The sequence below is a fragment of the Pseudophryne corroboree genome, chromosome 6 (assembly GCF_028390025.1).
Source record: "Pseudophryne corroboree isolate aPseCor3 chromosome 6, aPseCor3.hap2, whole genome shotgun sequence".
Classification (NCBI taxonomy): Eukaryota; Metazoa; Chordata; class Amphibia; order Anura; family Myobatrachidae; genus Pseudophryne; species Pseudophryne corroboree.
The window spans coordinates 248,873,347-248,880,985 of record NC_086449.1 but is presented as its reverse complement, the minus strand read 5'-3'; positions in this window follow the sequence as shown (position 1 = coordinate 248,880,985).

The following is a 7,639-nucleotide window of genomic DNA, read 5'->3' as shown; positions in this document are numbered from 1 at the left end:
CCCAAGTGGCGCAGAGCATGAGAAATGCAAAGCCAACTAGAAGTGATTACTGTATATATCCTTTCTGTTTTAGGTTTTTATTGTCAATGCTTTAAAGGTATTCTAGATGTGTGTAAAACGAGTATTCAGTGCAGTTGCAGCAGTTTTATAGTGTTTGCATAAATGGGTGAATTTATCATTTGCAACCAGAATAAATCATCATCATGGTTCTATCACCCACAAGTCGGACCTTTTCCAGTTAGTTATGTGTGTGACTTTACCTGACATTTACTTTGCAAATTGTGACTACATGGCTCACGCCACACCCTTACTATGCTATGTCCATTCCAGCTCCGGCCCTGGCTCCCTAGTCGTACAGAGTGGAGGTCTGGTGTAAGCCTGAGAAAAAGACCAGCATTGCAAAAAGATGCTTGTGCGCTAAAAAATAAAAATATAAATATTGCTGCTGATAAAAACCTCAAATTGCACTAACAAGGCCATTTATATCTGCCTGATGTATTCCTTGGGGATGGGTATGGGTGACCGGCGGTTGTAATACCGCCGTTCACCATACCGGCGTGGGAATCCCGGTGTTTAGATTGCCAGTGGTGGGGGGGGCAACGGGCTTGGTGGCTTGCTGCGCTCACCACAGGTTCTACTCCCACTCTATGGGAGTTGTGACATGCTGACTGTCAGGCTTTCCACCAGGTGGGATTCTAGCGTCTGCATAGGTAGGGACTGGCAGTCTCCCGACCGCTGGTCACATAACCACATCCCCATTCTTGTGTTGTATGTCAGAGACTTGTATCACAGTGTATATCAAACTACTGTCCACCTTATATTGCATCCCAGAGTCTTCTTATCACACAGTATACCTGCTTGCCTTTACATTATGCAGTAATAGTTGGGTGTGGATTATTAGAGCTACACTAGTAAGGTCTACAGTGAATAGGTCGCCCACTAATGGTAGACATGCATTAGGTCGACAGGGTCAAAAGGTTGACAGAATAGGTAGACAGTAGAAAAGGTTGACAGAATAGGTAGACAGTAGAAAAGGATGACAGAATAGGTAGACAGTAGAAAAGGTTGACAGGCTCATAAGATCGAAATGAAAATGGTAGACGCAAAAGAAGTAGATAACAATTTTTCTCTAACGTCCTAAGTGGATGCTGGGGACTCCGTAAGGACCATGGGGAATAGCGGTTCCGCAGGAGACTGGGCACATCTAAAGAAAGCTTTAGGACTAACTGGTGTGCACTGGCTCCTCCCCCTATGACCCTCCTCCAAGCCTCAGTTAGATTTCTGTGCCCGACGAGAAGGGTGCACACTAGGGGCTCTCCTGAGCTTCTTAGTGAAAGTTTTAGTTTAGGTTTGTTATTTTCAGTGAGACCTGCTGGCAACAGGCTCACTGCATCGAGGGACTAAGGGGAGAAGAAGCGAACTCACCTGCGTGCAGAGTGGATTGGGCTTCTTGGCTACTGGACATTAGCTCCAGAGGGACGATCACAGGTCCAGCCTGGATGGGTCCCGGAGCCGCGCCGCCGGCCCCCTTACAGAGCCAGAAGAGCGAAGAGGTCCGGAAAAATCGGCGGCAGAAGACGTTCCTGTCTTCAATAAGGTAGCGCACAGCACTGCAGCTGTGCGCCATTGCTCTCAGCACACTTCATACTCCGGTCACTGAGGGTGCAGGGCGCTGGGGGGGGCGCCCTGAGACGCAATAAAACATGACAGAAATACCTTACATGGCAAAAAAATACATCACATATAGCTCCTGGGCTATATGGATGCATTTAACCCCTGCCAGAATATACAAAAAACCGGGAGATAGGCTCCGCCCCCTTTTCGGCGGCCTTATCTCCTCAGCACACTGGCGCCATTTTCCCTCACAGCTCAGTTGGAGGGAAGCTCCCTCGCTCTTCCCTGCAGTCACTACACTACAGAAAGGGTTAAAAAAAGAGAGGGGGGCACTAATTAGGCGCAGTATTAAAACATACAGCAGCTATAAGGGGAAAAACACTTATATAAGGTTATCCCTGTATATATATATATATAGCGCTCTGGTGTGTGCTGGCATACTCTCCCTCTGTCTCCCCAAAGGGCTAGTGGGGTCCTGTCCTCTATCAGAGCATTCCCTGTGTGTGTGCTGTGTGTCGGTACGTTTGTGTCAACATGTATAAGGAGAAAAATGATGTGGAGACGGAGCAGAGTGTCTGTAACAGTGATGTCACCCCCTAGGGGGTCGACACCTGAGTGGATGTACTGTTGAAAATTACGTGACAGTGTCAGCTCTATATAAAAAAACAGTGGTTGACATGAGACAGCCGGCTACTCAGCTTGTGCCTGTCCAGACGTCTCATAGGCCGTCAGGGGCTCTAAAGCGCCCGTTACCTCAGATGGCAGATACAGACGCCGACACGGATACTGACTCCTGTGTCGACGGTGAAGAGACAACCGTGATTTCCAGTAGGGCCACACGTTACATGATTGAGACAATGGAAAATGTTTTTATACATTTCTGATAATACGAGTACCACCAAAAAGGGGTATTATGTTCGGTGAGGGAAAAACTACCTGTAGTTTTCCTGAATCTGAGAAATAAAATGAGGTGTGTGATGATGCGTGGGTTTCCCCCCGATAACAATTGATAATTTCTTAAAAAGTATTGGCTGCATACCCTTTCCCGCCAGAGGTTAGGGTGCGTTGGGAAACACCCCCTAGGGGGGATAAGGCGCTCACACGCTTGTAAGAACAAGGGCTCTACCCTCTCATGAGATGGCCGCCCTTAAGGATCCTGCTGATAGAAAGCAGGAGGGTATCCAAAAAGGTATTTACACACATACTGGTGTTATACTGCGACCAGCTATGCCTCAGCCTGGAGGTGCTGGGTTGGCATGGTCGGATTCCCGGACTGGAAATATTGATATCCTAGATAAGGATAGTATATTATTGCCTATAGAGCATTTAAAAGATGCATTTCTATATATGCATGATGCACAGCGGAATAATTGCCGACTGGCATCAAGTATAAGTGCGTTGTCCAATTCTACCAGTAAAATGGTCAGGTGATGCGGATTCCAAACGGCATTTGGAAGTATTGCCTTTGAAAGGGGACATTTGGGGTCGGTCTTTTAGACCTGGTGGCCACGGCAACAGCTGGGAAATCCACGTTGTACCCCAGGTCGCCTCTCAAAATAAGACGCCGTATTATCAGGCGCAGTCCTTTGTTGGCAAGCGGACAAAAGGTTCCTCTTTTCTGCTCGTGACAGAGGGAGAGGAAAAAGGCTGCAGAGATCAGCCAGTTCCCAGGAACAGAAACCCTTTCCCGCCTCTGCCAAGCCCTCAGTATGACGCTAGGGCTTTACAAGCTCAGGCACGGTGGGGGCCCGTTCTCAATGAATTTCGGTGCGCAGTGGGCTCACTCGCAAGTAGACCCCTGGATCCTTCAGGTAATATCTCAGGGATACATATTGGAATTCGAGATGTCTCCCCCTCGCCGTTTCCAAAAGTCGGCTTTACCGACGTCTCCCTCTGACAGGGAGGCAGTTTTGGAAGCCATTCACAAGCTGTATTCCCAGCAGGTGATAATCAAGGTACCCCTCCTGCAACAGGGAACGGGGTATTATTCCACACTATTGTGGTACCGAAGCCAGACGGCTCGGTGAGACCGATTCTAAATCTAAAATCTTTGAACACTTACATACAGAGGTTCAAATTCAAGATTGAGTCACTCAGAGCAGTGATTGCGAACCTGGAAGAAGGGGACTACATGATGTCTCGGGACATCAAGGATGCTTACCTTCATGTCAAAATTTACCCTTCTCACCAAGGGTACCTCAGGTTATGGTACAGAACTGTCACTATCAGTTCAGACGCTGCCGTAGGGATGGTCCACGGCACCCCGGGTCTTTACCAAGGTAATGGACGAAATGATATCCCTTCGAAAGAAGGGAATTTTAGTTATCCCTTACTTGGACGATTCCCTGATAAGGGTAAGATCCAGGGAACAGTTGAAGGTCAGTGTAGCACTATCTCAGGTAGTGTTGCGGCAGCACGATTGGATTCTCAATATTCCAAAATCGCAGCTGGTTCCGACGACTTGTCTTCTGTTTCCTAGGGATGATCCTGGACACAGTCCAGAAAAAAGGTGTTTCTCCCGGATGAGAAAGCCAGGGAGTTATCCGAGCTAATCAGGAACCTCCTAAAACCGAACCAAGTCTCAGTGCATCAATGCACAAGGGTTCTGGGTAAAAATGGTGGCTTCCTACGAAGCAATCCCATTCGTTAGATTCCACGCAAGAACTTTCCAGTGGAACCTACTGGACAAATGGTCCGGGTCGCATTTTCAGATGCATCAGCGGATAACCCTGTCACCAAGGACAAGGGTATCCATCCTGTGGTGGTTGCAGAGTGCTCATCTTCTAGAGGGCCGCAGATTCGGCATTCAGGACTGGGTCCTGGTGACCACGGATGCCAGCCTGCGAGGCTGGGGAGCAGTCACACAGGGAAGGAATATCCAGGGCTTAGGGTCAAGCCTGGATACATCACTTCACATAAATATCCTGAAGCTAAGGGCCATTTACAATGCTCTAAGCTTAGCGAGACCTCTGCTTCAAGGTCAGCCGGTGTTGATCCAGTCGGACAACATCATGGCAGTCACCCACGTAAACAGACAGGGTGGCACAAGAAGCAGGAGGGCAATGGCAGAAGCTGCAAGGATTCTTCGCTGGGCGGAAAATTCATGTGATAGCACTGTCAACAGTATTCATTCCGGGAGTGGACAACTGGGAAGCAGACTTCCTCAGCACGACCTCCACCTGGTAGAGTGGGGACTTCACCCAGAAGTCGTCCACATGATTAAAAAACTCGACAGGTATTGCGCCAGGTCAAGAGACCCTCAGGCAATAGTTGTAGACGCTCTGGTAACACCGTGGGTGTACCAGTCAGTGTATTTGTTCCCTCCTCTGCCTCTCATACCCAAGGTACTGAGATTGATAAGATGGAGAAGAGAAAGCACTATATTCGTGGCTCCGGATTGGCCAAGAAGGACTTGGTAACCGGAACTTCAAGAGAGGCTCACGGAGGATCCGTGGCCTCTACCTCTAAGAAGGGACCTGCTCCAGCAAGGACCCTGTCTGTTCCAAGACTTACCGCGGCTGCGTTTGACGGCATGACGGTTGAACACCGGATCCTGAAGGAAAAAAGGCATTCCGGATGAAGTCATCCCTATCCTGATCAAAAGCCAGGAAGGATGTAACCGCAAAAACATTATCACCACAATTGGCGAAAATATGTTGCGTAGTGCGAGGCCAGTAAGGCCCGACGGAGGAAATTCAACTGGGTCGATTCCTACATTTCCTGAAAACAGGAGTGTCTATGGGCCTGAAATTGGGGTCCATTAAGGTTCAGATTTCGGCCCTGTCAATTTTCTTCCAAAAAAGAACTAGCTTCAGTCCCTGAAGTTTAGACGTTTGTAAAAGGGGTACTGCATATACAGCCTCCTTTTGTGCCTCCAGTGGCAATTTGGGATCTCAATGTAGTTTGGGTTTCAAAAAGTCACATTGGTTTGAACCACTTAAATCTGTGGAGTTAAAATATCTCACATGGAAAGTGGTCATGCTGTTGGCCCTGGCCTGGGCCAGGCGCGTGTCAGAATTGGCGGCTTTATCCTGTAAAAGCCCTTATCTGATTTTCCATTCGGACAGGGCGGAATTGAGGACTCGTCCTCAGTTTCTCCCTAAGGTGGTTCCAGCGTTTTCACCTGAACCAACCTATTGTGGGGCCTGCGGCTACTAGGGACTTGGAGGAATCCAAGTTGCTGGATGTTGTCAGGGCCCTGAAAATATGTTTCCAGGACGGCTGGAGTCAGGAAATCTGACTCGCTGTTTATCCTGTATGCACCCAACATGCTGGGTGCTCCTGCTTCTAAGCAGACTATTGCTCGTTGGATTTGTAGTACAATTCAGCTTGCACATTCTGTGGCAGGCCTGCCACAGCTAAAATCTGTAAAAGCCCGTTCCACAAGGAAAGTGGGCTCATCTTGGGCGGCTGCCCGAGGGGTCTCGGCTTTACAACTTTGCCGAGCAGCTACTTGGTCAGGGGCAAACACGTTTGCTAAATTCTACAAATTTGATACCCTGGCTGAGGAGGACCTGGAGTTCTCTCAATTGGTGCTGCAGAGTCATCCGCACTCTCCCGCCCGTTTGGGAGCTTTGGTATAATCCCCATGGTCCTTACGGAGTCCCCAGCATCCACTTAGGACGTTAGAGAAAATAAGAATTTACTTACCGATAATTCTATTTCTCATAGTCCGTAGTGGATGCTGGGCGCCCATCCCAAGTGCGGATTGTCTGCAATACTTGTACATAGTTATTGTTACAAAAATCGGGTTATTATTGTTGGGAGCCATCTTTTCAGAGGCTCCTCTGTTATCATACTGTTAACTGGGTTCAGATCACAAGTTATACGGTGTGATTGGTGTGGCTGGTATGAGTCTTACCCGGGATTCAAAATCCTTCCTTATTGTGTACGCTCGTCCGGGCACAGTATCCTAACTGAGGCTTGGAGGAGGGTCATAGGGGGAGGAGCCAGTGCACACCAGTTAGTCCTAAAGCTTTCTTTAGATGTGCCCAGTCTCCTGCGGAGCCGCTATTCCCCATGGTCCTTACGGAGTCCCCAGCATCCACTACGGACTATGAGAAATAGAATTATCGGTAAGTAAATTCTTATTTTTTTTTTGTCACTCTTCTGCCACAAATAAGCCCCATTAGTGTACCACGTCCCCTCACATGACGAGCGACTACCGCTGCACTATTCCCACTCACAGTCCACGTGGAGGGTAAAGTATGAAAAAGTTGGCAAAAATTTTAAAAACACACACATACTTGTCAACCTTTTGTCCCTGTCAACCTTTTCGTCGCTCTACCTTTTACATGTTGACCTTTTGACCCTGTCGACCTAATGCATGTCTACCTTTAGTGGTCAATCTATTGACTGTAGACCTTTTTAGTGTAGATCTATAGACCGGATACGGTTATAAGGGTATATTGAATACCTGTCGGATCCTTTCCAGGATCTTACAGGTCAGTATTCAATGCCGGGCCAAACCCGACAGATTTGGCCCGTTCCCGACAATGGTAATCCGACTTTCTTTAAAGTCGGATTGACATTGTGGGATATGGGGCTAAAACCTGTCTGGTCTGGCCTCGCTTCTGACAGCCAACGTGGATTCCTACTTCTCGGAAAATAGCTGCCGGCATTGAATAGGTCGGAGCCCCTTCCGACCTAAACCTGTCAGAGGCTGCAGCTTCCAACAATTATTGAATACACCCCATAGTCTCATGATAACAGTATTTCCAATCCTGCTTTTATCCTGCAATTCCAGTGTGCCACAGTTTACTGTGGTTCTATCAGCATCATAACAAAGATACAGTACATTTACAGTAAAAACATGAACACTGCAGAAACGAGAGCAAGTAAGAGATAATGGCCTTAGTAGCCTATATATTAGATACAAACGCCCTCAAATGTCTGTAGAAGACTCCGCTAAAAATAAAGAATAACATCACAAACTAAATAAATAATTGGCGTGAAAAAAAGGAAAATTCATTCACTGAAATATACATAGTAACATAGTATCTGAGGTTGAAAAAAGACAATTGTC